The sequence below is a fragment of the Rana temporaria genome, chromosome 3, assembly GCF_905171775.1.
Source record: "Rana temporaria chromosome 3, aRanTem1.1, whole genome shotgun sequence".
NCBI lineage: Eukaryota > Metazoa > Chordata > Amphibia > Anura > Ranidae > Rana > Rana temporaria.
Window position 1 is genome coordinate 425,229,171 of NC_053491.1, and position 6,230 is coordinate 425,235,400.

The following is a 6,230-nucleotide window of genomic DNA, read 5'->3' on the forward strand; positions in this document are numbered from 1 at the left end:
AGAAGGCCACTACTGCAGGACACTATGGTTAATTAAGTAGATTTATTAGTAGAAAAAGCACACCATAATTAATAAACAAAGGAAACAAGCTGAGTATATACCTTACAGATTAACTAAAAAAGACAACATTGTCATTGAAAGAGGGATCACAGCTGCAAACACACACTCAGACACACAATCACACAGTCAGTCTGACTCTCTAATAGCTTCAGGTTACCGGAAATAATTATAAATCAAGTCCTTAGTATTAAAATCAAAAAATAACTAGTTTTCATTTTCCCAATGCACTTCCAGTTACTTATTCAGAGTGTTTATCAGGTGGCTGATTAGTGTGTGAATGGTGTTTAACAGATTATGCAGGGCCACCCTAAAGTCCTATACTAGATATATATTTCAGTCCAAAAGGATTGATTGCTAGTCTTTTTATTTAGGGATTTGGAACAGTTTCACCTATTGAGGCATTGAAGGTGGGTTTACAGATGCTTAAAGTGTCCAGAAAGGGGTGCAGGGGGTCACTTGATTCAGGAGATTATACCTGAAGTGGGCTATGCATTCAGATAGCGGAGGATAGGGAGGTAAAAGTAGGGCATGGTGAAAGGAGCCCGGGACTAACCTTTCCACAGCAAATCGGTCCAAACTGTGTAATGAAGCAGATAGAGATACTCTCACCATTTCCTCTGCCTCAACCTTTTCCATATGCCTTCACCCATCCATCTGGTTCCCATCCATCCAGTTTGAGCTGCGCTCTGTCAGTCACCAGGATATAACCACCAAGGAGCTGCCCGCTTTTGATAAAGCAGAGGGGCACGTGTATGGGGGCACCCTGGGCCACGTCGTACACGTGCCTTCATCTGGGACTCTGGGAGGAAGAGGTAGTGTTTAAATCCTTGATGTACCTCAGCTACTGTTTTCTGTGGCTGAGGTACATAGATGATGTCCTCATGGTATGGAAGGGTACAGTAGAACAACTGACAGATTTTATGTCACAACTTAATGAAAACAATAGAAATATCAAACTTACCTATTCATATCATGGGGGAAACACTGCCCTTCCTAGACTTACAACTGACTAGGGTTAATAATAAGATTATGATGTGAACATATCGCAAAGAGACTGAAGCTAATACCCTTTTACTGGCCCAGAGTCACCATCCTAAATCCCTTATTCATGGAATCCCAACCAGGCAGTTTTTGAGGATTAGCAGGAATTGCTCCGAGGACCAACTCAACACTGAGGCCCCGTACACACGGTCGGACCGAACCGATGAGAATGAACCGAAGTTCAGTTTCATCGGACCAAACTGACCGTGTGTATAGGCCATCGGTCTGTTTTCCTTCGGTCCAAAATTTTAAAACATGCTTCAAAACCGAACCGATGGACCGCTGCCCGATCGGACCAAAACGATGGTTAGTACAGAAAGGCATCGGTTCAAAACCCGCGCATGCTCAGAATCAAGTCGACGCATGCTTGGAAGCATTGAACTTTGTTTTTTTCAGCACATCGTGTGTTTTACGTCACCGCGTTCTGACCCGATCGGATTTTGAACTGATGGTGTGTACACACATCAGACCATCAGGCCACTTCAGCGGTAAACTGATGAAAATGGTCCATCGGACCATTCTCATCGGTTTTGTCCGATCGTGTGTACGGGGCCTGAGTGTAACTTGCAGATATCTTTTGGAAAAATAATGCATATAGTGTTATAGAAATGTTGAATTTCATATTTGTACCAGGGGAACCATTGGGAAAAATATTAATGTATAAGTTGTATTGGACTGATTATGGCAGGGCCACTACTGTGCAAGCATCTGCTGTCTTGGGAACCAATTACAGGTGTCGGGTGTTAATTCAATTAGTCACATTGTCCTTCTGTTCTGAAGGGAAGCTGGAAACAGCAGGGGCCCTTAGCATACTGGTATGACTACTCTGTCCAAGGATAGCTGCATACCATTTTTTAGTTACAGTACAATATATTTTCTGATAAGAAGTATCCCCTCATTGAATTAAAAGAATTTCCTTCTCCTGTTTGAAGATCACATTTAGTTGGACTGTGTTAATTAGATAATAATACCAGGTGTGTGTGAATATTAAACGAGGTTCCTTTCATCTCTTGTCTGATTAAAGGCCACAATAGGCCCTGTGTTAATTGAACATGTCCAATTACCGTGGGTATGTAAAGGGCTGGGCCAGCCAGGAACTATCCAGGTGTCTTGTAAGATACTAATTGTAGGAACTAGATGTCAGGAAATTACCTACAGGAGAATGCTGGGTAGGGAGTCCTTAAGTGCCATCCTGAAAAGACACATATTTAACCAATCATATTAGAGGGTTTTTTTAATTCTTAGAGGGGGGAAATTACATCTGAAGGGTATAAAAAACAGTGCTAGCTTGACTGAGAAGCAGACAGGATCATGATCTGACTTGGGAACCATGGTGAAGTATCCTCTCTGCCCCTTTCTCCCCTTCTCTCTCTCCCCTTCTCCCTCTCTCCCTTCTCTCTCATCTCTCTCCCCCCCCCCTATTTTAAGATAGGGCCTAAGATTAATCTCTGTAACTTGTAATTTCTTACTGATGTATCCATTTTAGCAATCTTACTGTTTGTATAATTGTGTGCCTTGGATATCATCTTGGTTTTAAAGGTGTTATCGGTTATGTTATGTTTGTATAGATTGGAGTAATACAAGTTTCTTCTCTGTATCAATAAATGTAATATTTTTCTCTTTTTCGCAGCGCTATTCTTTGCTTTAATTTTTATAAAAGGTTTTTATAGCTTATTTTAATTATTTACGTGCGATATTAATATTTCTCTGATTATTAATTATGTACGTGCGTTATTAATTATTCTATGACAAATGGTCCCCCGTGTGAAAGGAGAGTTTAAAGTTTGGATGAATATGATTTCTGGTATGGTAGACAGAGCTGGGGTAAGAGTTTTTTTGTTTTAACCTGTCTGAATGCCTAACAACAAACTGACTTTTCAGAACTTAACCTTTTCTTTTTGTCTATGCGAATGTGTTTATGAGACTGATTTTGAATAATGTAGATATATATATAGAATGAAATTGCAGCAGCGTGTCAGTGCGGATAAGGATTCTGTTTGGAATCTTGAAGACAGTGGCCAGAAATTCGGAAGGGACTTGCGACGGCGCACCAAAAGGTGCGCAGCCGTGGGTCCTAATCCGAGCCGTCGTATCTATGCGCCTGATTCTTAGAATCGTTCACGCATAGATATCCATAAGATCCGACAGGCGTAGGTCTCTTACACCGTCGGATCGTAACTGCATATTTTTTTTCCTGACCACTAGGTTGCGCTTCCGTCGAATTCCGCGTTGAGTATGCAAATTAGCTAGATACGGGAATTCCCGAAAGTACGCCCCGGCCGACGCAGTAAAGTTACGTTAGGCTTTTCCCCGGCGTATAGTTGCCCCTGGTATATGAAGCATAAGTGCAGCGTACCAATGTTAAGTATGGCTGTCGTTTTCCGCGTCGAAATTTGAAAAAGTTACGTAGTTTGCGTAAGTCGTCCGTGAATGGGGCTGGACGTCATCCACGTTCACGTCAAAATCAATGACGTGCTTGCGGCATACTTTGGAGCAATGCACACTGGGAAATTCCACGGACGGCGCATGTGCCGTTCGGCAAAAACGTCTATCACGTCGAGTCACAGTAGATTTACAAAAAACACGCCCCCTGATCCAAATTTGAATTAGGCGGGCTTGCGCCGGCTGATTTGCACTACACCGCCGCAACTTACGGAGCTAGTGCTTTGAGAATACAGCGCTTGCCCGTCTGGGTTGCAGAGGCGTAGCGTAGAGCGGATACGTTACACCCGCACAAATTTACACCGCTGACTGTGAATCTGGCCAAGTGTGCCTCTATGCAGTTGACCCTTTGAATAAGATTAGGCCAATCTTTGTGAGTGAAACACACCTATGCTTTTGTAAATAAACAGTGGGGCGATGGCGCCGCTATAATGATTAATATTCAATAAGGTGTGGGTATAGTGGTTATTAAACCTATGTGACTCAGTTGGTGAACCTCCACCAATAGTTGGTGTCCAAGAAACCTCCACGTTAGTAGGAGAAATAGATGAATGAATAAAGTCAGGACCCTGTCCAGGCCAGCAAAGAGAAGTGACTTGTGATCAAATTTTTTTTTTTAAATTAGAAATAAAGCAGTTCAAATCAATATCCAGGTTGAGGCCTCTAGGGGCTAGAGACCCCAACCTGTGTATCCAACGGGTCTCATTTTGTGAGACCTGGATCTTTTTGTTGCCCCCCCGCCAGTGGTCTTTAATAATGTCAACCCCATAGAACGTGAGGCAGGATGGATCCTTATGATGTTTTTCCTCAAAATGTCTAGAGAGACTATGTTTTGGGAATCCATTACGTATGTTTTGGATGTGCTCACGTGTTCTTACACGTAAGGGTCTGGTGGTGCGGCCCACATACTGAAGTCGGCAGCGGCACTCTATGACGTAGGTCACATGGGTGCTATTACAATACGTTATTTTATCTGGAATTCTCTATAATAGACATGGGACAGGAATGTGCTTTTTCTCCGAGGCTGGGGTTTATTTGTTTTGCACGGTAGGCATCTCTGGCATCTGTAGAATCCTTCAAGTTCTGGACAAATATTCACTTCCCTGGGAGGATCAAGTACATTGTGGACAAGGTGTGTTCGTAGTGTTGGTGCTCTACGGTAAATTAATCTGGGTCGTAATGGCAATAACGCTGCTAAAGTTCTGTGCTCTTTCAAAATGGGCCAATACTTTTTGAAGATCTTTTCCAATTGTTGGTATTTGGTTGCTGTATACTGTGATAAAGGCCAGATCCATGGTAGGTGCTTAATGAAGCTTTTTCTTGTTGAGCAAAGCTTCCCTATCCATCTCACAAATGTTAATTTTCAGTTTCGTCAGCACCTATGCTTTTGGGCTGCGTTTCCACTGGTGCAACTCCAATGTCGCCTGATTCAGGGTGCGATTTTGTAATGCAGCTTTAGTGCGACTGTGGTGTGGCTTTGAATGCGTTTTTTGATCCAGATGTCGCATCAAAATGGTGCAGGTACCTTTATCGGTCGCTGCAGCATTGAGCCACATAGATTGGAGTGGGTGCTATTGAAATCAATGGGCTGCGAGTTGTAATGCAAATCGCATCAGTGGAAACGGAGACTAAAATCACACTGAATTATCTGGATGTGTGTGAATCTATTCCTCTGTTTAAACAAATAACTGGGGATGGTAAGCGGTGTAATTGAATCTGGAAACACTGGCTATATTGTAACTGGAAAAAAATCATAGTGTAATTAGGTGTTCGTCAGTTAAAATTGCCTCCTGTAGTACAAGCCATCATAGGGTCTAATCAAGCTTAACGCTTGGGAAGCCCTGTGGTACAGTAAGCATTTCTTTTAGAATACTTTGGAAAGTCTGCGGGGAGGTTGAGCCATTTGGTTTGGAAAATCTCCGGGCTAATTTTTTGAAGGGCTATAATCAGTACATGGATTGTTCTGGCAAGTAGTGAAAAAAAATCGGTAAAGGTGGACGGGGGAGGTACCCGCTGTTAGGACTTAAGTAATCAATCTGAATTTGGAGGTTATAGATTTGGATCTCAGCTGCGGAGGCTACTCAGGGTTTAACCACCGGTTCACTCTCAATACACAGAGAGTTTGGGGTTACTCATCACAACCTCCAGTGAGAAACAGAAACTATAGTCAACAAGCCTATTACCTCATAAGCTTGATAAGCCAGCAATCAGAGGCAGTCTCTTTGTAATAACTGGTTAATCAGCGTTTAAGTGCAGCAAGTGAAACAGTGATTGTTAGCAATACTAAAGGCCTCTCTTGAACATAGTGATGTCTACAGCAGACAGACAGCAAACCCAGCAGTAAACTAGTGATGATATGCAGTATATTGTAGCTTTAGAACACAGTCCCTTTAAATGCACTGATGATGATATGCAGTATATTGTAGATTTAGAACACAGTCCCTTTAAATGCACTGATGACTACACACAATGACTCTGGCAAAGAGAAACAGAATACTTGCGGTTAGGTTGTTGCTGCAAGAAGGGATTTCCAAATGGCTGGTGTTTAAGTGGTGTCCATATAGCAGAGGAGGGAGTTGAGCTGCTGGTTCAGATGCTGCTTTGGCTGGAGCAGAGAGGGAGAGAGAGAGTGCCGTGGAGCTGGAGTCTGGGTGCAGGAGAGAAGGTAAGGCGGATTGGCATCCAGG